Below are 26,106 nucleotides of genomic sequence, written 5' to 3'. Positions count from 1 at the left end.
GTTTAGCAGTTCCATTCACACATTGACAGACTCTGTGACAAACAGGATCACATTTCCTACCTAGACAGCCCCTGCTAAGCAGTCAGTTTTAGAAAGAGTAATTTGAACAGGATCACATACAGAAATATACAATACCATAAGGAGGAAACTGTCATGCTGTTATTTCGGCCCCCATCTCCACAACAACATATTATTCTGCTACATACCTAAATGTTATTTTTGTGATCTAATTCACGGTAAAACCTCAAGAAACAAAAGGAAAACATTAGGCAGCTAACAAAGATAATTTGAGGACTTTTAAACAGAGAACTTTAAAATGTAGTTCAGTGTAATGATGTGAAAAAAAAAAGTTAAATGCTGGGCAACTCTGTGAGAGAGGGTGAAGACTGAAGACTGCTTCTGATAATAGCACTGATTATATGGTTAATAAATTTCACTTTCAATGACATTCTAGAGGTGTGAACTACAGACACAGGGCTGCCACTTTGCTTCCTTTCCTGTATTGCCTGTCAGAGCACCATCAGTCTAGCTCACTCTAGAGCCTGGGGCTGGCTGTGGACTGAAGCAAAGCTGGGTGGTACTGGGTGAGCTCAGCCCTGCTGCAGGCAGGTGGACAACAACACAGCTCTGTGTGTTTCAACGTAGCAGGAAATACCAGGGATAGGAAATGTACATACAAGATATTCACTTTACTAAAGCATTAATGTTCAAGAGCAGCTGAAGGAATGCAAAATTATTTGACTGGTGAGACTCTACAAAATTTTCAGTGTCTGAGGGGTAGGAACGGCCTCATCACTTAAATAGAAACCCTAAGACTCGACACGAGTGGAAGGTTTGATGGAGGCTGATGAGAAGGTGATCCCCACCGAGCTCTAACTGAGCACCCCACAAACCCTGCACAAAGCCATCCTGCAACAGAACTGTCCATGCTTCCCTTATTCTCTCACACTGTAAATTACTCCTGATCCCAAACCTGCTCTATCTGTGGGTACTCCTGCATCATAACAAAGAGATCAAGCCTTCAAATAGTGCTTTTTTGGCTATATACATCCTTAATAGTGAATTCAGGGCACATAATTATTTGCCCTTCATGTCACAGCTGCTTACCTTCTTATGTCTGATTCTTCAAAATCTAAATATCTAATTTTACACATTCAAATATCTTGTCAAAGAGGAAAAATTCCATACTTGCATTAATTATTTAGCATTAAAATGGACTTTGAATTTATAATAACTCAATATTATGTGGAATAGTACAATACTTGCTGAAGGGAGTATGCCCAGTGTTAAAATACGTTGAGGAGCTCAGAGATTTATGGGATGACATGAAAAATTTTTTTCTTTGTTTTGTATTAAAAAAAAAATGCAGTTCAGGAAATCAGCTGTTTCTGTCATTTCCCATAAAATTGCAAAATTAATCTCTTCTTCAGTATGTACTTAGTATGTATGTAATTAACTGTATACCTGATTCTGCTCCCTACTTACCCAGTAAATGGGATGGTCAGCAGCAACCTTTAAACAAAGTAGATTCTGATATTTTTATTCCCAACCAGTCATTTCAATGCATTTTGGGAGTAGAGAAAGTATTTTTGAGGGTCCTTGGTGATTTTATTCCAGAAGACTGCAAATAAAAACATAATAAGAAGTAACTTTCCTTTAGAAGCACACTAAATCTTGTAATTATCTCCTAGCACTGAAGAATACTCAAGGCTGTGTTAGACAGTCCCAGCCTAATGTAGAAACCAAGACCTTTTACACTGATTTCAGTACTATAAATCAGACACATCATGCCCATAATCACACCTTAGTGGTTGCATAAAGCTGTGCTATGGAGACACTGCTCCACACATAAGGACGCTCAAAGTGAAGATTTAGTTTCACAAAGTGCTGAGTGCCCTGGCTGTGGACTGGCACGTGAGTGCCTGCACTGGGAACGATCCATGAGCCAGCAGTGTGCACATGCTGAAACACTCAGCACAAGGAGGGCCAGGCTGCAAGGCTGCTTTGGGACTCTGCTCCAGGAGTGCCCAGCTCAGGGGATGGCCATCAGGCAGAGCAGTTATGCTCAAAGGCAGAAAGGAAGGAGGAGGACTTCAAAATTGCAGCTGGCTTATGCCCACACAGTGCCAGTGAGTGTCAGAAGAGACTGCATTAGGACACCTGGGGGGTCAGCCTTGTGCTCACAGCCACATATGAGCAGGAGAGAAAAGACTGCAATGTTTCCTCTTCACTTCTTCCCACAAATCCTAAGCAAAATGATGAATTATACATGTTCTGCTGCAATGTCTGTGCCTCACAGGTGTATTAGGTATCAGACTGCTTCAGTGAGAACAGAAGTACTAACCCTAATACAGTGTGAATATAAATCCTCTGGGAGCTCTGATTTTGGAAACCAAGCTAGCTGCAACAACATTTTGTTACCATGAGTAGGAAACATATAGACTCAATACTGAGCCTTGTTTTATAGCCACAATACACACAATTTGATGTGACATCCTTTTCCCCCCCTCTCTCTTTATAGCTCATAAAACACTTCAATAATGGAGAAGTAGAAATGTATTTCTAAGTATTTACTAAAACCAGCCCTTACTTGCAGAGGCCCATCAGAGCCCCTGTTCACAGTCACACTGCCCCAGGGGCAGTCATTCTCTTCAGTGTCAAACATATGCCAAAACATAGTTACCAGTAGTTACTTGCTTTGCACAATGTGTGAGGTCTCCAGGCATGGATGAGACCTCAATGTAGTGGGACATACACACCTGTGGAGAAAATAACCTGGAGTTTGCTCTGCTTATGTTAAACTCCCTTCATTCTCAGGAAGGATGTGTAGTACACAATACTGGAAATTCAGGGAATCTCTTTTTCTACCCTTGCTTAATTTATTTGGGTTTGGTGCTGATTGCTTTTCTTGATTTTGATGTGAAAATTTTCAAAACAATAGGTTTACAGGATGACAGAAGCATTACTAATTAAATTATATCTTTAAAATAGCTTGCAATTATTAAATTAGCTAGAATAAAGCTTTTTATCAGCTGAAATTTTTAGCATTAAAGGGAATGTGACTTAGCTGGAGAGATGTATTGTGACCACTAGGGAGCTCCCGCATTTTTTTCTATTCCTAAATAAAAGCACTTAACAGTTGCTGGCCTAATTTAAAATTACTAAAAGAATAAGCTGCAATTAGAAATATATTTTATTAGTTTCACCTGTATTTTTACCTGGATTACTGTGGGCAGAATGGTCAAGTAGATAACCTATAAATTATTCAAATATTATCACAAATGCTTTCACCACATATTTTCAGGTTTCAAAATTGTTCGTATGTTGATATTTCAGTTGAATATCTGGTTTTTGGTTTGCATGGTTACTTCAGATATTAGTGAAACAAAGCCAATCTAAACTTTAATTGTATGTCCATTTTTATGACTCATTTAATTTGTATATCGCTTGCCAAAAGGCACAAATGGCCAGATAAAAGACTACTGAAGACAAAGGAAAAACTTCTGTTGTGCATCACTTTTGGATGAGACCAAACCTGCATATTGCACATTCCTCCTGAAATTCCATCAGCGAGAAACAGAAGAAGTATCACTACACTGTCCTTAACCAAATAAAGCAGCTAAATTCACAACTTTTATATCTCAACATGCAGTGGGAACCACTTTTTAAGGGACTGCTTCAGCTTTAAAAACTGATTTGTAAGCCCGTTCAGGATAGGAAGGCAGCACCCTCTCAGATATCAGGAAAAGGATGCTCAGGAAAAGGAGCAAGCAGCAATTTTCAGAGTCCTGATGAAACATGTTGCTCTCATGTCACTGACCCTCACCTGATATGGACATGACAGACTAATTCACAAATCCTCCTGTTTAATGATAACAGGTAACTTGGCATGTTCCATGGAGTGCTGCTGATTGAGATGTGCTGCTCCTATTTATAGTTTAACCTAGTTTCTTCCTGTTCCAGACACCCAGTGCCTTCCAGGCTGATGAGGCCAGTTAACACTACCTGAAATGTCTCACAGGGTTTTCTCTTGGGCTACATTTGGACCTTTGTGTGGAAGATAGCACAGCCCTAAATCCGAGTATTTTCCTTTTCCAGTGGGTAAAGGTTGTCAGTCCTTTGACATCTGCCCAGACACACAGATTTCTCCAGCCCTTGGGTTGGTGCTGCTCATACCACTGGGAGAAAAGCTTTGCTATGATCTCAGGAGGGGACTACACCATTTTTTTCGTCTTTCCCTTGCAAGCATAAAGTCCTTTATAAGAACATCTTGGCTTTGCTCAATACTTAGAATCATAGAACATCCTGAGTTGAAGGGACCCATAAGGATCTTTGAGTCCAACTCCAGGCCATGCAAAGGACACTCATGAAACAGACCTTTGGCAGGCATTTTCCAGATGAATGTTCTATGGTTGGCTTCATTCATATGACAGAAGCAAATTAAATATGTAAGTTTGACAAAAATTTCCTACTACAAATTAACAACTCACTTTATGCACTCATGATGAAAGATGGATTTTCCGTACATGCTGAACTGAGAGGTTGCTGGGATACTGAGGAACTAAACCCCTTAAATTCTTTGATTTTTGATAAAACACTGATAAAGTAAATATTGATCAAAATTATAGGTCCAGCCCATAATGCAACTGAAGTAACAGAGTATCTTCTCCTAGAGATCAGTAGGATAGGGATAAAGTAATTCTTATGCATATTTTTAAAAATTTATTATAGATCTTTAACATTTTTAATATTATGAAGAAACACAGCACAAGGCTTTTGTCCTCCTTACTCTTTAATTCTGGAGAGCCAAACACTTTCTGAAAACAATGCAAAATATAGCAATGAATTCTCTGCATTCTCTCACTTTCACTCAAAATCTGTAATATTTTTCTAAATTTTCATTTTGATCTGAAATTACTTAAGGAAAGACACTTAAGTGCATTTACCACTTGTGTGAGTGGACACAACTGTGGTTCTGGCCACTTGACACAGCTGCTGCTTTGAAGCTCTGGCCACTGCTCACCAATGCAATGAATGCTGCAGATCTGCAGGCTAAAACAGATTGGCAGGAGTCAAGTCTTTAGGAAGTTTTGAAGACCTTGCAGCTCTTTTCCTTTTGGACTACAGGAAATTCTTCTCAACATTCTGTGTTAGTGTGGTCCAGCTCATAGCACAGAGGAAAAGACTGGATGCTGTTACAATGGGAATTTTTTACAGTGGCAATGGGCCATAACTTCCCCATGGTAGTTTGACTCCCTGGTACTCATTCTCTGGGTTTGCCTACTCTCCTCTGGAAAATGATGTTCATGTTGCTTCCTCTCCTCTGGCCATGAGGTCTCCCCTTACTTCTCACAGATTGTTGAAGCATAGATTGGGCTAGCACTGACTTAAACCAGGATGAGCTTGCCTCACAGAAACTCAAGTGTAAAAAGCTGCATTTTATGCTTAAAAACTCCATCCCAAAAGGAAGACCCTGCCCGACTCATCTTATGGGATCTTTTCTTTCTCCTCAGATAAATGAAAACTTCCCACGCTAAAACTGCCCAAATAATTGAAAGTTACTGTTTCCAGATTTGGATAAATTTGGGGGGGGGGGGGGGGAATGCCAACAAAGTAATTTTTCAAGTGCTGATTGCTAGGTTCTATTTCAGTCTTTCAGACTCAGTGCATTGCATAGATTGCATCTGTTTATAGTCTATGCAGGCCCACAGGTCATGTGCAACTTCACTGAAAAACAGGAGTGCTCCAAGGGGTCTAAGACTGTTTCCATAATCATCAGCACACCCTTCCCAGAGGCTCTGACCCTGGTGACAATTATGTGTAGGAGCCAAACAGAGCACAAATATCTGCAGTGACAGCAGGCAGAAAACACTGTTGCTTGCAGTCAAAAACACAGGTGTCAGGATAATTATTGGAAGACCTGAATCTATAACCCCTCCTTGAGCTGTTCTGATCCCATCTCGTCCTATCTTTTTGGTGTTAGCAATCCTGTTGCATGTAACACACTCTCTTATTTCCTTCTTCTTTTTAATTATGGCAGTAAAGGTTTACCCTTGAATTAAAGGTTTACCCCTAAATTAAAAAGAAAGCTTCCCACCGTCGTGAAAACGAAGCCCTCCACATTTTGTATTTTTAATATGGTTAATTTGCAGGGTCCTTTAAGAGCAGCTGCCAGTTTCATGTGTCAAACGACTGCCACACAAAAGAGAATGTGGCAGCGAGCTGTGGATTTTGCTGACACAGCACACTGTGTCAATTGAAAACAAGAAATAGAAGAAGCAGTTTGAGAAACCTGACACTAGCTGTTACCTTTAGAAATCAAAACTTAACAAAATGAAGGTGAGCATATGTATCACCTTTTTTTTAAAATGAAATATTGTTAGATGCTGTTGGAGATACAGGTGATCAGCAAGTCCTTCTGAGGAAACATCTGTTACAAAGGAGAAGAGAGGGAGATGGAGAAGGTGCCGTTTTTCTATCACTATAGTAAACACCTAATGCACCGTAAACAGAGCAAGTCATGCGGTAAAACATGAAGAAACTCTTTTTTAATCATCTAAATAGAAATTTAATATCTTTGCATTTGCTAAGTAAGGCAACTTGCCCAAGCAACCAGATACACAAAGCCTTGTGCATTTATTCTGCCTTTGTGGCTACTGAACAAAGCTTTTAAGTCACTAGCATTAAGGTTGGTATTTACTAAGCAGTTGCACACGAGGACTCATTAAGAATATTAGGGTATCCAAACACATAAGGAATCTTGAGAAATCAAATAGCCATATATACAGTATGGCACACCAAAAAAAGTCCATGTGCATTCCCAGTATTTTTTTCTCCTTGATTCTGAGGTCTAACAGCCAGAATCAACTCCCCAGACTAGCCCCAGCTGTGGAGTGCTGAGCAAGAGCAGCACAGTCCTAGGTCACGCTGTGAGGAGCAGAGAACTCTGATTTGTGGGGGGATGATGTGCTACAGGAACCCTTTGCTGCCAAACCTGCCCACGGTTACTGAGCTGCACTAGTGCTATGGCAAGAACCCCAACCACTACAACCCAGGAGACATTTGAAATTTTGTGGTTTTGTTTAAGTATTAAATTAGTGTTGTCTGTCAGCTTCCAGGAGTCCACAGTACTTGGCCCTGGCTCTTTTTAAAACATGGTTTCAGAAGTTAAGAGCACTGTTACTGTGATCAACATGCTTTGATTTTCTCCTCCTTTTCTGCTCCCTTGGGAGGAAGAATGGCCTCTGTCAAATATCAAGGTCACATAAATGTAGCAAAATTCTAGCCTGAAAGAATGAAAACCAATTTTCTAGGTAGGACAGAGCAGCAATAAAAAGGCTTGGATTCAACATACCTGCCGAGCTCTCATGCTGCAACAGTAAGATGGCCCACCTCCAGCTTTTTGGCACTGATGATTGCACCACTGCGAGCACTACAACAGGAAAAGGTCTTCCAAGAAGCCTTCCAAATACACAGGAACCCTCTCACAACTCCAGGAATAAAAGCCGAACCAGATCTGCAGATCTTCAGGAGGCAGATATTTCTTAATGCTCAGCACTCTATGACAGATTAGAAACCCATTTATGTGACAGCTATAGAATAAGCTCTGCAGACAACTAGAAAACCTTCCTTTTGGGCAGAAAATAAAACAGGACCTCACTGCAGACCAGGCTATGGGGAAAAAAAAAAAAAAAAGGAAATTCCTAATCAGAATGTCAATATGAAGAATTCTTTCAGAGACAGCCTCCAGATCAAATGGCTCTTGTAGATGGCATTTCAGTAGGCAAATGTGGCATTCTGTGCTAAAATCCTTCCCAACATGCACTTTAAATTAACAGCTTTGCTTAAAGTACTTTGTTGTCATCACTGCAGTCCTTCTCTGTTGCCACATTCAAAAATTTAGTCTGACTACAACAGCTTGAGAAGAAAGAGAGAGATGGGCCATTTCCCAACCCCAGAACACTTTTGCCTGGCATAGAGATTCCTAAATTCAAGTGTCTGCTCTGGAAGAAGCATTTTGTCTTTTAATGATTTGAGCAGCTCTGCATGGTACATCTTCACTGTACAATGTACTTCTATAGGGTACCTCTTCACCTCCACCACTTGGATAAAACACATATCCTCATACTCTTGCCACTTTTCTTTAATTGCTCCATTTTCACTGAGTGTTTCTACCCCCTCTTTGTTTTTCTCATTAAACTGAGAGCCCTCAAAAAAGAATTACCTTTAATAACAGATCCTAACAGAGTGGATTGTTGATATGGATTCCCAGCAATCATAGATAATAAAGTATTCCTTAATGGAACATAACCTAGCTTTATAAATCACGATGCTGCCATATACAGCTGCATTGTTCTAATATTTTAAACACTCTGGGCCAAATACAAGTAGCTAACTGGTGCCTGTGTGTCTTTGCTAATTGCCCATACAAACAATGCAGAAGGAAAGGCTACATTTAACTATTTTACAGATGGGAAGTGAGGCTCAGAGAAGCCAGAAGACAGTCCCAGGGGATCAGTGACACTGCAGAGAACTGGTTTCCACACCTCAGGCTAATTAATGCTTTAAGCCAAGGACCCCCTTTCCATGCCAGCAGGAATATGACATCCTGCATTCTAGCAGTTATACATTTTGTTCCCAGTGAGGCTGGTAAAATGCAAATTTCTGGTAAAACACATGACCTTTCCTTTCATATTTGTGAATAAGATTTTATTGATCCTTTTTATGAATAATTCCTGCCATTCTCTTCACATTCTAACTCATAGATACATCTTTCCCTTGACATCTTATTTCTGCTTTAAAGCCATAATCTATTCTTCAAAAAGTTTGTGTACATACACAGGCCCACATTTCTATATGTGGGTACAAATATATATATATACACACTAATGTATATATGTGGCAGATGTATGTATTATATGGAGCAAATGCAAATGAACATATAGTTTTGATTCTTCTCCCACTTTGTTTGCCAATAAGGAATTACTGAGACATAGCAGTTTCATGACTTGAAAGATGAGATCATGATACTGCTATTTCTGCACTTACAACGAGAGTGCAGGTGTTTCAAAGCATTTATGAAATTGCATGATTGACTCATATAGAAATCTATTGACAATAAGTTGAACCTTTGCAGCTAGGCTGTAAAAGATTTGATTATAGTAACAATAGTCACCGTCATGAATGTCATAAATCTTAAGAGAAAGGACACATATGTCACATATAATGCATGAAAAAGTTGTCCTTTCATCATGGATAACTTACCATTGTGTAGATACTCTGCTGATCAGCTACTGCATTATTTGAATAAGTATCTGATGTCTTGTTTTCTTTCAAGGAGGCAGGTGCAGGATGAAGCAGGGAAGCCTGCCAAGATAGATGATAAATTGCCACTTGGTGCTGGGGACCAGTGCTTAACATTAATGCAATGCTGCCAGAAATTAAGCAGTAGAGTAATAAGAAACTAGAAAGAAAATAACTTCTCATCCCCATTAAACAGCTCCATTTTCTTTGTTGATTATAATTTTTAGTACATCTAAAAAACACATTGCCATTGTCTCATTACAAACAAAACTTAATAGAATTGGAAAACATCCTGTGATTGACAAGCCATAGAACTATATAATAATGATACCAGTTGCTTTTCTTCTGGAGGAGTAATCTTGAAGTGAAAAAGTTTGAATAAAATTATAAAGAAAAATAATTGTAAAGAAGTATGGCCTAGATTTTGAAACCCGTGCCCACTTAGGCAAATGTTACTCCCTGGCTGAACTGGCTCATTCAGTTAGTGGATCATGCTGTAGACAGAAGTGACAGAGAGTCCAGAATGTCCCAAGTTTCCTTGTCTACTGTTTATCCCTTATTGCACTGAATTTGGACTACGAGATAAATTTTTAAATAATTTAATATGATTAGTTATGTGAGAAACAAAGAGAAGCCTTGTAGCAAAATTTAAATTGGTTACCTACAGGTGAATAAAATATTGCACAAAATTCAGATTGAGTGAGCAGCTTGTCATTCATACTGACCACAACTAAAGAGAGTGCTTAATGGAAAATGGGTTCTTAGACACATTAGACTTTCCACTTTCTTAAACCAGCAAATAAAAGCAAAAATAAATACATGTTTTATTTCTCCTTTGTATGTACAATAGAATATAAACACTCTATGTCCTGAAAACTATGACTTCTGAGGCAGCTAAGGGCAAGTTTCAGTCAAAGAGAGGCAGTGATGTTCTTCTGGCATGTTTCTTCTCAGGAGCAAAACTCTGGTAGGAGCAAGGGTGATCCTTGCAGGTTGAAGCAACCCTCTCTTTTGGTGTGTTCTAGGTAGCCAGGTCACAGATATTCTGAAAGATAACTGAAAGACTTGGCCTTGGAAAGATGCCTGGTTTATTTGGTCTGGACAGTGGTGCAGGATTAGGCACACACATATGACTAGAGACCCTTTTCAGATAGTAAAATAGGATTAAACACACTGTAAACATGCTATGCTGCAGTGTCCCCAATGATTTGGGAACAAAATTAGTCCTAGCCGGTTCAAGAGTAAACTCTGTTCAAACCAGGTGTTTCAAAAATAATCTGTGCAGCTACGGAAAATACAGGTCTTGGATTCTCTTCCTCCCTTGCATATAATAAAAAAATAAATATAGATTTCACTTTGGGACATCCACCCCCAACCTTATCCAAGTCATAGGTACTAGAGAAACCCACACCAGCATTTTACTGAAATGCTGACACATAAAAATTAACTAAGGTTTTTTTTCAACCTTCATCCATCAGAAAAATTAAAACTAAATTGAACAACAGATGATCAATGTCATTCCTCTTCCTGCACCTCAATAAATTACAGCAATCTCTATATTTTGAAATTGGGCCATAAGTCAAATATTTCATCATCAAGAATCTTCATCTTGATAGAGGAAACCCACCTTAAAGCTATCAAGGTGAAAACCATTTAAGAAACATTTTTTTTTAAAGATTGCACAAGATCTATATTCTCATCTGTATTATGTCCAGAAAAGTGCATCGTGTTCAGAATGGAGGCTAAAAAGCTGTGTGCTATTTAATCTCATCTGCATTTCCTCCAGGAATATGCATCATTCCAGCAAAGCAATGCTGGGACACAGAAATATAGCTTACCACTTAGGTGTTCATTTTTCAAGTTGTACATCCTTATGAAATAATTCATTAGCAAGTGGAGATTATGTCCCAGTTTTACTTACTACACATGCAATGTGTCTGTGTCTCAGTTAATTTTACCAAAGTAAATTTCCACTTTGCAGATGTGACTATGTCATGATTAGTTCAGTTTCTCCCACAGTGTACATAATAGGAAATCAAAGACAGCAAAAACTCTCAAATTACATCTCAAGACAATAGAATACAATTTAGAGAAGGGAGAGAGTAAGGCTGTAGAAAATCTGAGGAAAACTCTGTGTGTGCCCGAAATTAATATCATTAACTGATCCTGGGAGCTGTGATAGGACCATGAAAGAGCTCACTCATCACCACAGGAGAAGCACAAGTCCTAAGTTAATAACCAAATTCCTTTCTCATTTACACTTAAACACCTTCATGATGCCGTGACTGTACACACATCCAAAGAAAACACAAGTCCTTGAGAACACCACCTGTGGGTTGGCATTTCAGTGCTTCTGGAGGAAGGAGTTCCCAGGCTCAGAACTTCCAATTTATGAGCCTTGTCAATAAGCTCATGATATCTACAATGAATACAAATATGTATTCCTAAATAGCATTAATGATTATGCATCCTCAGCCACTGAGGTGTTGCCCTTGACCAGAGGGACTGTATAAGGGAAGAGCAGGGTGCCCTCCAGGACTGGCTTTATAAGAGCTTCACTAAAAGGAAGATAAATCTGAGCTCAGTGAAAACATTCTTGGTCTCTGTAGATTGGTACACTTCACACACGACTTCCTTTCCAGATAGTTAGATTTAGCATATTTACAGGCAAATGTTTTAATTGTTGTCCAGTTGAAGATTAAGATTTACTGCAAAGTAATGTCCCATTGATGTGGCCTCCTACCATTTATGTTCAACAGTAGATTGCAGGTAGTAGGTTCAATAATATTTGGCCTCTTATATCCTGCAAGCTCTTTGGAAATTTTTCTTTCTTCCTAAATCATTTTAATTATACTTTTGTGGTATATCTTTTCCTATTTCTGGCTCTCCAATACAGAAAGTTGATGCTATCCATCAATGTATTCATTGTTGCATCCATAACCAACACTCAAAACTCTGTTCATAAAAGGAAAACAATGCTATTAATTATGCTGACATTTTCTGAAGGGCTAAAGTGATTTGCTGGGGTTTTTGGTGAATAGTTAAGAGAATTCTAAGGAAGTATCCCTTCTGTTCTGACTTCTAAAGAGAGAAAGAAAGAAAAAATGCCACAATATTAAATTAAAGTAAAACAGGTATTAAAGCATAAATATAAAATATTTATAAACATAAAATATAGCATCCAGATTTTCCAGTGCCTTTTTGCATGTGTATTCCTCTTTTTTGCAGTAATTGCAATACTCCTCTAAAATGCCTTTCGCAACACAGTACTAAAACACCTTCTGTGATCTTTTTCTCTACAATCAACATCAGCAAATGAATTTCAGTTGAAGTCTGAAATGTTTTTATACTGCTGTATTACTATAGATAATAATAGCCCAACCTGCCAAGCACCCCATTTCCATTGCTACGAAATAAACCCTACAGATATATAGATATATATATATATAAGCACCAGTGATTTTACCCTTCCCAAGGGTATCTATTAATAAGAACCTCATCCCCTTCACCTTCAGAGCCAGGGCATAACAGTCATGTTCCAAGATCAGGAAACCCTGACTAGCCCAGATAACCCAGACAATTTAAATGATTGACATTATTACTATAAGTCTCAGTTAATAATAGAAACTTGATTCCTTCTATTTATCTATCAGTTACCCTACTAATACTAGGGGTCACCCTCAAGACTTTAAACGGGCAGGTTGAAGCCAAGCCAATCAATTGGTCTCAATTCTCAATCAAGCAAGAACAAAAAATGCTGAAACGGCAATCTGTGTATAAACTAAACTCAGTGGAAAGGAAGCAGCAGCTGCTTTCTTGGTTTTCATATCCAAATCTGGGAAACCTGAAAAGAAACACTACAGGAAAAGTGATGCACCTGTTGTGCATCTAACTTAAAATATTCTATGTTGATATTTCCCATGGAAGTAGAATAAAAACTTTTACTGCAAAGATCCATACAATGATGGACCTCATTTTGACATCATCAAATATGTCATGGTGATATTTCATATTTCCTTTTTTCTTATCTTGTATCATAAAATAAATTACAAAATAAAGATAAGTAAGAAAATGCAGAACAAAGTAATTTGAACTTGAAAAGAAATCACTTTGGAAATCTTGTTAAATATTGTGATATAATCAGTATGATTTTGGGAAACATACTGTTTTTCTAAAATTAATATTTTATAAAAGGAAAATACATCAAAGCAGGAAACATTCAGCTCAAATAAAAAGAGCAAAGTCATTCAGAAACATTTTAGAAACCATCTAAATTCTACATAAAGTATTTCAGTAGAAATCAAAGCAACTTTGAATTGCCTCTGTGCATCATCTCTTTCAATTCATCCTTAAATTCCTGCATGAGAGAAATCCCCCATAAATGAAAAACCTTAATGGTTAAGCATCATCAATGAGATGGGACAGGATGGAACGGAAAAGAATGGAAAAGAATGGAATAGAATGGAATAGAATGGAAAAGAATAGCATAGCATAGCATAGCATAGCATGAATAGAATAGAATAGAATAGAATAGAATAGAATAGAATAGAATAGAATAGAATAGAATAGAATAGAATAGAATAGAATAGAATAGAATAGAATAGAATAGAATATTTTCAGCTGAAAAGGATTTACAACTATCATCGCCTGACTCACTAGTAGATTCTTTCCCACCCCATGAGCCTGGAATGGTTCCTGAGCATCAAACAGGGAAAAGTACTATTTCTCCCATTCTGTCTCTCTAAGAAAGCTGCATCAATCTATTGTTATTTTGCCAGACAAAGTGAAACAGTTCCTGCGACAAAGGCAAGCCTAAATGGCCTTCTTGCTGACTGGGTGATGCAAATTTCAGCAAATTGATGGAAAGATTCAGAGCTGATGTTAAATGTCTTTTCATCAGTGGATTCCTCACAGATTATTCCACACTCAGCAGTTCTAGGATAATAGAAAATGCTCTCAGGTGGTGGGTGCACCTTTTAGTGAGGAGTCAGGAGTCCAGCTGATTACCTGGAGAGCAGCCACAGCTTTTCTCAGTGGTGGGAGCACATGGCTTGGCCTTAGCCAGCCTTGGGGTGAGTGTCTTGTTCATATTGCTCTCACTCACAGGATTAACGTGGGAATTAGCACAGTCAGCTCTCATATGAGCAGCATTATGTTATCCAATTTGCATAGTCTCCCCATGCTCCCAACACGATACCAGCCCTGACAGTAGGAGCCTATGTGTTTGGAGCAGAAGGTACAGCGCTCTATCTCCAGTGACAACCATGACGTCTATATGGCAAGGGCAAGCAGAACACTTGACAACCATGAAGTTTGTATAGCCTGTGAATTGTTACAGTGGAGATATTTTGAGACATCAGCAGCCTGTGAGAACTCTTTGCATATTTTCCTACTAGACCTGATCAAAAGAGCAATCACCTTCATTTTGTTTATGAGAACCCTATAGAAATTTCAGATACTGATCAACTAATAAATACCCATCTCACTGATGAGCATAACAAGGACTCTGCCATGCTTACACTAGACTCCTGTGAAAAAGGCGTGGGTTCCCCTTCAATCTATTCAGCTATGCAATGTCCTCAAACAGTGAAATGGAAACCATAAAACTGAATGTGATGCACATCATCCCGAGAAATTCATGCCCTGTGAGTCCCTTGGCAAAATTCTCCCAGCTTCAGAAATGCTCTACTTTGCAAAAGAGCCCGAAGCAATTTAACATTGCATCTGCTTGGTTCTTCCTGGAACAATGTCAGATCTCCTGAGACGAGAGCTTCCCATGACACACTCCAATTAGAGTTGGTGTCAGTAAATAGGCCTCTTGTTAAGACCATTCAACAACCTTCATGAGAACCTGTTCTTAGCTGCCTACATAAAACTAGAATAGATAACTACAAAAATCAGTTTAGAAATTTCTGGTGTTGTGAATATATTTTCTACTGTTTAGACATATGGAGTTTCAACCAGTTATCAGTCTGATAAATAAAGAAATCTACAACCAGAGACTATGGCAACAGGTGAGCACAGAACAGAGATGGCAAAAATATTGTGTTTTCAGCTAAGAAGAATAGGTAATAAAACAGATTTTGTATCTTGTTTGTATGACTGACTTACAAAAGTAAGCGTTGTAATGTAAACAGGAATTCACAGAAGAAAAGGTAACTGTAGAGATTGAAAATTTCAGTGATCCCAAATAAGTACTTTTACAGTCAAGTGTAACAATTACTAGCACCCTTCTATGGAAGGAGACTGAATTTCAAACAATGTTTTAGCCATGTGTTTCAGATCCATGATCTCAAGTGCTTAAGTACTGCTGCAGAAGTCTTTGCAGCACTAGTAGAGGCATCTACTACTAATAAAGAGACAAATATAGCTCTTTATTGTTTGGCCTATCATAAGCACCATTCAAAATCTTCCCATAAATGTTATTATTAGAGGAGGTAATTATACTTTTTTTCAATTCAAGATTACCCACTATATACCATAACACATGTAATTTTTAAATTGCCTTGTAGGCTAAAATGTTAGATTGAGATTGAGTCACTCTGACTGTGAAAAATACAGTTTGATGGGTTCCTGCAATTCTCAGAAATCAGGCCACTAGGTCAGCCAACTATGGTTTACAGAGAGTTAGCTGCTAGTCCTTGATTTTGAAAAAATCTCGTATGAGTATTTTAAAAAAACACATATTCCATGAGCTATTAAATTGAGTTCTTAGATATTCTGCAAGGATCCATAAAGTAGAACTTTCCAAGTTACCTCTCCCTGTTACAGTAAATTATGTTGTCCATTCCTCTGTTTGATTGGCAGCCTTTAAATCTCTCTGCCCCATTGAGTTTGTGCCATGTGAAGCAACGGCAAAAGAAGATCTTGTTTTCAATTTTTCAGGGTCAGATTGTCTTTCAGTAACACGGATGTCATTCATGACACAATGAATGAGAGTCATACTCAGGCCACGAAAAGAAGGGATGTTAACTCTGAAAATAAAAAGAAAACATCAAAGGTAATAGTAAAACACTCTGTTTAAGTCAAAAACAGGCAGGAAGGCAGCAGGCAGAAGCAGGGACTGATGCAGAAAGATAGCATCAGGCACAAATCCCAATATATTCTCTGCATGCCTAGTTTACCAGTGCAGCTGTTTACAACACAATAATTCATAGCAGGACTAAAAACCCCCAGAGCTGACACTTCAAAAACATTGCCTACAAACATAGAACATGCTCTGCATACTCCAAATAAATTAATCTACCTACTTGAGAAAAAAATTTCATCAGTAAGAGTATTAAGAAAGAAATAAAGCATCCTTAGTAGAAGCAAGACAAAATGTAAATATTAAAACTTAGCTTGGAGTTGTTCTTTTCCTCTCAAACCTGTTTTCATCATATGACAGGACTACAGTTTGTTTTCACCTAGACCAGTGGTCAGATGACTAAAGCTAAATATTTCCTGCTCTGAAGTAAGAGCTCTGAAATCATGTTTTTCACCCAAGCATAGTTCATTGCAGTCAGAGATGAGATTTTAATAATATTTTATTTGAGGTTGTGCTTTTGTGTGTCTTTGCGAGCTCTTTCTCTATTACCATTATAATTTCCAGAGTTTTAAGTGTCAGTTATCATGATCAAAAGTTTGGAAAGAGAGGTTTAAGTCATGGACACTCCATCTTCCCATCTGGGTCAGCTATATATGCAAAGAGCCATTAAAAACGTTAGAGAGGGAGAGAGAAAAGGAGGATGGAAGGCTTCACCACACTAAATGAAAAGCAAACAATATGCATATCAGCATCCTAAGGAGATGTACCACTCTGCTGGGAAAAACCAAGACAAAAGAATTATCTGACACAACAGTTCAAAGCATATTGCACCTGTCAAAACGTCTGTCATCTTCTATAGAAATGCACCATTCTAAAAGAAAAAAGGGAAACTCTAGCAAAGTCACTCAGAAACAACAGACCACTTTGTCTCCTTCCTTCCAGCCAACTCCTCCATCTGAAAGCCATTTAACTCAATGCTAAAGATTGCCTGGAAGGACCAGACAATAGGAAGGTCTCTTTCATTGTCAAGGACAGTTACACTTTGAAGATGATGCTCAAAAGGGGTTAAAATGGGTCAACAAGCAATTGTTGGGTCTATCCAAGGAAAAGTGAACAGAACATTGTTAAAGTCACACACACAAAAAAAATCTAAAAGAGCACATCTTGAAGCTGGGGAAGTATGGGGGGGCGGGCACACACAAAATGCTGATGTAATGTCATAGTGAAATGGAGATAAAAAACCCCTATTAATACAAATGGTAAAACTGAATATCAGTAGATATGTCAGTTCTTAGCAACATACATCCAAAGCACAGTAAAGGCAGGAGATATACAAATTGACTAAGGAAGGGAAAAACAACAGCAATTCTGACAGAATTAGATGCCATTTTTCCATAACTTTTCATTTGTCTGCTTCCAATTCTCACAGCATGCCTTTGAGAATCACTGTGTGTTGCATAGCTAGATGCAATGAGTACATCTTAGATACTGAAATGGACTTACTCATTTGTATATAACAGCTGTTTTAAAGAAAAAAGATGGAAAATATTTTTGCTCTCATGCAGATTATCCAAGTCAATACTTATACTGCCTACTGAAACCTCTTTGAGTGTGCATGTTCTCTTCATGCTTACATGAAACACAGAAGCTGCCATTTTATAAAAGCTTCTAGACTTAAATTACAGAAATCTAATTCCTAAGGTAAATCTTCCATGAAATAAAGGATTCACCTAAAGCCATTCATTTATCCAAATCAAATTCTCATTTTTATTATTACAAGTCTAATTTCTCTGTTAATCAAATTTTGACTTGTTTTTGATTCTTAAATGCAGCATTGCATAGGAATATAGTGACCAAGTCTGAAAAAGCCCCAGTTCAGCAGAGCCAACCATGAAGCACATTCATTTGCATCTGCATTTGTAGCAAAGGGCCATTATGAGCAGCTTCAGACAGGAAAAATGCCTGAAAGTTCAGTTCTGTTGAAGGTAGCAGCAAAACTTCCAACAACTCCACAGCAGGCAAAGAGTCAGTTCTGTTTTCACTAACTCGCACCTCTGAACTAGGTCAGTGACTACAGAGTCACAGAATAGCAGGAGTCCCAAAGGATCCATAAGGATCATTGGGTCCAGCCGTGTACAGAAAACCAGAATTCCCACCATGTCCCTCTAAGTATTGTCCAAGTGTTCCTGGAACTCTGTCAGACTTGGTGCTGTGCCCACTTCTCTGGAGAACCTGTTCCAGTGCCCAATCACCCACTGGGTGTAGAACCCTTTCCTAATATCCAAACCTCCCCTGACACAACTTCATGGAGTCCCCCAGGTCCTGCTACTGGCCACCATAGAGAAGAAATCAGAGTCTGCCCCTCCTCTCTCGCTCATGAGGAAGTTGCAGACTGCAGTGAGGTTCACCCTCAGACTCCTCCTGGCTGAACAGACCCAGTGACCTCAGCCACTATTCATATGATTTCCCCTCTAGACACTTCACTATCTCCATGGCCCCACTTTGGACACTAAGAACTTTTGGACACTAAGAACTCCATTATATTCTGGCACCCAAAACTGTCCCCACAACTCGAGGTGAGGCCACCCCAGTGAAGAGCAGAGCTGGACAATCCCCTCCCTCGACTGGCTGGTGATGCTGTATCTGATGCACTCCAGAGCCACTTCTTCAAGACTGTGAAATAATGGACATAACACTATTTACCATTATTACCCCTCCCATTAAAAAAGCAATTTAAATCACCTACAACTTCTATAATGTTTTTTCCCTTTTAAAGCTAGATATTTCTAAAATGCAAATCAAAGCTCAACAATTTCAAGAGTTTGCAAAGTCATCACTATAAAATCTCTTTCAGCTGTCTTTTGACAAAGAATTTAATCTCAAATAACATTGGAAATTTGTCTTGTGACAAGCCCTGGTCAGTTTTTAGAGATATGATGAAATCTCTTTTTTATCTTCTTGTTTTCTGTACTTCATGTCCATGTACTAGCTTGCAAGAGAAAAAATTAAATACTCAAAAATATTGACATCTCAGTGTTCAACCAGCACTAAACCTGCCTATTAATATAAGCTAAGTTGGAAGCCCCATAGGTTTATCCTTGATACTTGATGCCCTTTTCCTCTGAATTTCAAACTTGTTTTTTCAGGAGCCTTTTATAACCTCATGGAAATGGTTACCCAGAATTAAAATGTAATTGAAATGTAACCTTTTATCAGTGCCTCTTTCAAAATCAACTATTTTCAAGATTTTTTGGCTTGCTGCAAAAGCTGTCTCGAACGAGACCACTCAAAACAGTGATGAAAATGATCACTACACAACCAATGGCACATGCTGTACAACTTAGACATATATGGCCAAACTAGCTTCACAAGAAATGCCTGACAGGGGTCAAAGTACAAAACTCTACCTACCAGCAGTGTGAGGCAACTCAGGTTATGTCACTATTCTCGTTTTCCTCCTCCATCCTGCATTTCCTCTCATATTCTTCCACTATCCTCCACAACACCGTGCTCCCCATTCACTGCATTTCCTTCAGGTGACATCTCCCCCTACACAGCTCATGAGTCACAGAAGACCATTCCCAGAGAATAAGGGAATCATTGCCCCCTTGGTGGGTCTTGATGCTGGGGATGACAGCAGGCTGCTGCACCATAGGCAAAAGAGAAGGAAAGCAATGTTTGAGATCATGAAAGGGGGATACCACACTCACAGTTGTCTTCTCAGGATATGTGAAATCTCTGTGTGCTCAGGGTCAGTGACAGCTCGGGAGAATGAAACACTAAACTCTTAACAGAGCTACAGTACACATGGGAAAATCCTACTTACATAATCTGAGACTGAAACTTAACTCATATTCTGTACGAAGTTCCAACTATAAATACAGACAATCTTTTTTTCCCTTTTTCTACTTACTATCATGATCACATACATTTTTCTCACTGAAAAAAAAAGAAAACAATATACTGCCCATATCTATTTCTATTGGAGTACATTGGCAAATACTGCCTGCTGAAATTTTCCAAAATGCTTTATCCTAACACTGACACCTGGCAAAAGAAAAATCAGCTTTAATATTAGCTTGGCTAAGTGGTGTAAATGAAAAAAAAATTGTGATGATGAATGTGGATGGACATCAGTAATAGCACAATAAATTGAATAAACTGAAAATTCAGTATCAAGTACAAAGGCTTTTCATGACAAATATGGGTTTGAGTTTATGGGTTTTTTTCTAATTAGAATATAATTAGGATTTATATTTCCCTGTGATTGATAGCACTCTGTAGATAACACAAAAATGCTGGGTCAATTTTTCTGTTGGTATATCTCTGTGAAAGGCAGCTGACAAGCAGCAAATTTGTCTTTTTTTTTTCTACTTGGCTACAGTCATGTGTTTATCATGTGTGTCTGCACAGTGTTAAGGCAGACATATTCTCCAACACTGACCATTCTTCTGTACTCATGGATGAACATTTGCTCAAAAACAAGCTTTAATCACAAATCATTACCCCTCTTTGTAGAAAGACCAATCCTTACATCAGGGGAAGGAGAAAATAATGTGTAACTTTAGAAAAGCAATTTTACTCCATGAATAGTAACTAGCTGTGGTTGAGAAGGAACAGTTCACAAAAAATATAGGTGTAAGTTTTCTGAAACAAACTTAAAATTTTTGCAGGTAGTAAATATATTCAGAAATTCAAAGTCCTTTTAATTAATGACTAAAGAGCAAAAGTGCTAAGTCCACCTGATAATGTAATTGCAATGAATCATTTAACCAACCAGTGCATTTCAGATACACTTCAGAAGATGAGAGATTAAAAAAAATAAAAGTCCCCTTTGGGTAGTTTTTTCAGTGTTTTCATAAGATATTAGGGGTTTTCCTTCATTAAAAAAAGCCTGTTTCATCTGATCTCAGGAGTGTATCCTGACTGTAACAATGCAATTCGATTCTGTCACTAGAAGAACAAATATAACTTTGCTCTCCTTTCATGTGTCATTAATTTAACTACATAAATGAATATTTCAGGATTTTTTAGGATTTTGCTGCTTATATCTACTAAAGAGAACAAGGAATCACGCACAGTCTTCTCCTTGTCTTTCCAAATATTTCCTCCCAAAGCTAGGTCCAAAAGGCAGCAGGGCCAGGTGCACACATCGAAGTCCTGCCAGCCAAGCCCCAGCAGCAGGGGCATGAAAAGCACACAGCCAAGAGCAGATGCAGAACGCCAGCCAAGCCCCTGGCTGAATTTCATGTAGCTCCTGTTCTGCTGCCAGAGGAGAGTTCTGGCCACCTGCCTGGCCAGCTCACGACCAGCCAGCCCCACACCACTGGAGAGCCCCAGCAGCACCAGCAGCACCTCCTCAGGGTTCTGCTGGAGAGCAATGAATTCACACTGGCAGTAACTAAAGGTGAACTCAGAAAAGAAGAGCTGTTAGCCATGTAACTGAGCAAGAAAGCAGCAGAGACTTAATGTACCTTGGGGATTAATGACTATGCACAGAGACACTGTGCCAGGATAGCCACCTCAAGTACCAACAAAACACCGATTCAGCATGGGCTACCTGCCCAAACACTTACTGGGACCCATTTTACAGCACATTTCTGAAGCTGACTACATTAAAGCAAGTTCATGCTCACCTATCCTTTGTGCATCTAGGTGAATTGTGGTTAAATTTCTCCTTGCTCTTGAGAACAGGGACATCAGCAGGACACAGTTCTGTGTGGGAAAGGCAGACACTGGATCGTGTTTGCCCTCCATCAGATCAACGCTCCCACTCAACATGGTGTCACTTGCAAACTGACTAAGGATACATTGGATCCCCTCATCCAGATCACAGATAAAGACATTAAACAGTTCCCTAGTCCTGAGCCCTCAGAACACCACTACTCACCAGTCACCAGCTGGATGTAACTCAGTTTACCACCTCTCTCTGGGCCTGGCCATTCAGACCATTTTCTACACATTGAGCAGTGAACCCATGCAAGCCATGAGCACCCAGTTTCATCAGGATAATTCAATGGGAAACAGTGTCAAGGTGGACTAAAGTGCAGGCAGACAACATCCACAGCCTTTCCCTATCTACTAAGTGGGTCATCTGTCATAGAAGGAGATGAGGTTGGTCAAGCAGGACCTGCCTTTCACAAACCCATGCTGGCTGGCCTGACTGCCTGGTTGTCCTGTATGTGCTATCTGATGGCACTCAAGATGATCTGCTCCAGGACATTTCCTGGCACCAAGCTCAGGCAGACAGGCCTGTAGTTCCCCAGATCTTCCTTCCAAATTTTTCTGTAGATTGACATCACATCAGCTAACATGCAGTCACCTGGGACCTCCCCAGTTATTCAGGACTGGGAAGTGGCTTAGTGGTCTCTTCTGTGAGCTCCCTTGGTACCCTGGGGTGGATTCCATCTGACCCTATAGGCTTGTGTGTATCAAAGTGTTTTAGAAGGTCACTGACCATTTCCTCTTCCTGGAATCATAGACTATGCTGAATTGGAAGGGACCCATAAGAATCACTGAGTCCAACTCCTGCCCTTCACAGAACACCACAAGAGTCACACCATGTGCCTGAGAGTATTGTCCAAATGCTTCACTCTGTTGGGCTTGGTGCTGGGACCATTTCCCTGGGGAGCTGTTCCAGTGCCCAGCCACCCTCTGCATGTAGAATCTCTTCCTGACATCCAACCTAAAGCTCCCCTAACACAGCTTCAATTCCTTGAGTCCTGTCACTGGTCACAAGAGTGAAGAAATTGGTACCTGCCCCTCTTCTTCCCCTCACAAGGAAGTTGTAGGCTATGATGAGGCCTCCTCTCAGTCTCCTACAGCCTGAACAGACCAAGTGTCCTCAGCCACGTCTCATACAGCTTCTCCTTCAGACCCTTTACCATCCTCATGGCCCTCCTTTGGAAACTCTCTAAGAGCTTAATGCCTTTTTTATATTGTGGTGCCCAAAACTGTACACAACACTCAAGGGGCCCACATCAATGTGAACAGAACAGGAAAATCACCTTCTTTGCCTAACTGGTGATCGATTATGGGGGTTTCATTCTGCTCCCTCTCCCTGACTTTCAGTTCAGGGGCTTGGTACCTAAAGAACAGCCTATCTTACTATTGAAGACTGAGGCAAAGAAAACACTAAGTACCTCCAGTTTCCCCATCCTTTGTCACTGTATCTTCTTCCTCACCTGCTTGTCTTCCAGCATGTGGGGACAAACTGCTTCCATATCTTTAAGATCTCCTTCTTAGAGAATGTCCATCCTTCCTGGACTCCTTTGCTCTTCAGAGCTGCCTCCCAATGGACTCTGCCAGAGATGCTCCTAAGCAGGCCACACTCTGCCCTCTGCAAGTCCAAGGTAGCTATTTTGCTAACATTAGCTGCAAAGAAATAAACACAGATCTAAGTCCACTGAACTGCCACTGGGAGTATTAGAAGCTTGATTTATCAAGCCCCAAGTGAGTTTCATTCTCTATTACAATTACAGAAGTAAAATTTTTTAAGACTCATGTAACACCACAAACAAGTTCCAACTGTAGATCTAACACTTATTTTTACCATAGTGAAAAAACAAGTTAAAGTGTCTTTTTTATCTCTAAGGTGAAATGAGATAACTAAATAAAACCCCACAGTATAAATAGGTATTTTAATACAGATAGCACCCAACAGCTTTGGTGCCACAGAGAAAATAAATGCAGAGAAATGTGGGTTTGACATTTTTCCCCAGAGCTTAATTAAAATAAGCAAAGTAAAATGCACAGAAATAAAATATGTATAACAAATATGTTTCTCCTAGCATGCTTTGCTACCCACTACTGCACCACTGAAATGGGAATATTATCCACAAATTATACTTCATAGTAAGGACAGATGAAATTGCTAATATGTACTATGTAAGGCATAATGAATCACAGACAGTCTCCAATTAGAGGCTTTTTCCAGAATAAATAGTCATTATGGTCTAAATTAATAGATATTACAGCCAGAGGGGACTACTGTGATCATCTTTGACCATTGTTATCACTGCTTTTCAGTGCATAAATCAATTGTTAAAGCCCTACTTTAGATATAATTTAATTATGAGTTATGCAACAAAACATAAAGAAGGTTCACCGAAATAGCCTATAATTAAGTTCAATGATTTGCTACCCTCCCCTTCATTCCATCATTATTAAGATTTGTTCTTCCTGTAGTTCGTGAAATTTAGTAGAATTTACAGCACTGAAGTTCCAAGTGGTACGGTTATTAAAAAAAAATCAACATTTATGTAAAGAATTAGGAATTCCTCTAGAATTAGGCCTGCTCAGGAAAGAATGATTCACATCTTAAAATAAATTATAAAAAAAAAAAAAGGCAAAAAAGCAAAGCGGCACGCGATATACCAGATTCCTATTGTGAGGCACAAATTCTTCACAACACTGGGAGACATTGCAGAACAAAAATACTATTAGAACTGTTTCAAAGGGAACATTTTTGGCTAGGATAGAGACTTTTGACATTATTTATTAGGTTCAAAAATGCCTAACAAAGGCCTAACAATAGTCCTGTGGAAACCACTACATCTGAGGCACTTTCTGTTGTTATGTGCAGGCATTGATTTGAAGATGGCGAGCATTAGTAGAACAATTCCCTCACAGCAGTCAATGCAAGTGAGCATTCATACACACACAAGCAAAAGCCTGCGAACAAACCATATGGAAACAAGAAAAAAAGTAAACATTTATTAACCTCTTTGTGGGAAGATGGGTGGAAGAACAGGCAAGCAGCGAAGGAGACGGTCATGCCAAATTTCTGCAAAAGAAGGTGTTTGCTCCGAGCTTTTTGTGTGTGTGTGTGTGGAATATGAAAAAGGCTGGAGAATGTCTTCAGTGCCATGGAAACTGGGGCTTCTGGGGCTGCCAGCAGTGCCACCACCCTCGGCCACCCAGACACACATACTGCATGACACTCAGGTTGTCAGGTTTGGATGCTGCTCCTGCCCCCTTCCTCACCCGCGGCTGAGAGGACACTGGCAAATGTGGAAAAAGCTACGCAAATTTATGGGAATATAAACATAACTGAGGATTTAGCTCAGCAACTATGACATATAGACACACACAGTGAAACAGAAAGACTTCTTATTCTCACTTCAGGGATAGAGAAATACATAAAACCTGTGCAGCTGGTGCAGGCAGAAGGTTTGTGAGTTGTGGAGGCCAATGAAATGGTGCCTGGAGACTACCTGACACAAAGGAAGACCATCTTCCTACCATAGTGAGGCCAGAAAGTCACCTCCATCCTCACCTGAAGGTAGACATACTGAGCCAGTGACCAAAACCTCATTTGACTCATAAGGGTCACTGGGACCTGAATATCCTATGCCGTTGAACAGCCAGAATAACATCTCACAATTAAACTGCTGAGAGTTACAGCTCAGTTCCTCTTCCTTTGCATTAACCTCAATATCAGTTTCCTTGTGATAGAAATTCTCATTTTCCAGTGTAATCAGTATTTAAATTGATGTAGGAGGAAAGGGAGAGGAGCTCCAAGCTTTGGAAAATGCACTCTAAAGATAGGTCTTTCATTTGCATTTAAAATGTGATGGAGTTACTGGTTTCTGAAATATACTACAGAATATTAGCTGATATAAAAAAATCTCAAACAGGCTTGGTTTGGTGCTACTGAAGATGAAAGAACAAATGAGTCCATTCAAGGAAGGATGAGAGAGCTAACACAGAACCAATTTGTCTCTGGCCCAGCAGATGCTCTCTCACAACTGATTCACCTGAGCAATGCCCCACCA

At 39.3% G+C, this 26,106-nt stretch overlaps 1 long non-coding RNA gene across 1 annotated transcript; it reads right to left on the bottom strand.

The window, feature by feature from the left end:
* Nucleotides 1-1,494: 1,494 nt before the first annotated feature.
* Nucleotides 1,495-25,145, bottom strand: LOC148223651 (uncharacterized). Its single transcript, XR_015804177.1, has 6 exons — nt 25,053-25,145; nt 23,515-23,704; nt 16,060-16,277; nt 9,265-9,366; nt 7,355-7,559; nt 1,495-1,621 (listed from the first exon to the last, which is right to left on the bottom strand). It is a non-coding gene; the product is annotated as an uncharacterized LOC148223651 (long non-coding RNA).
* Nucleotides 25,146-26,106: the final 961 nt, after the last annotated feature.

Source organism: Sturnus vulgaris, chromosome 5, assembly GCF_052056855.1.
Source record: "Sturnus vulgaris isolate bStuVul1 chromosome 5, bStuVul1.hap1, whole genome shotgun sequence".
In the NCBI taxonomy this organism is placed as follows: domain Eukaryota; kingdom Metazoa; phylum Chordata; class Aves; order Passeriformes; family Sturnidae; genus Sturnus; species Sturnus vulgaris.
Note: the sequence above shows the minus strand (reverse complement) of the source record. Positions and strands in the feature narration are given on the sequence as shown.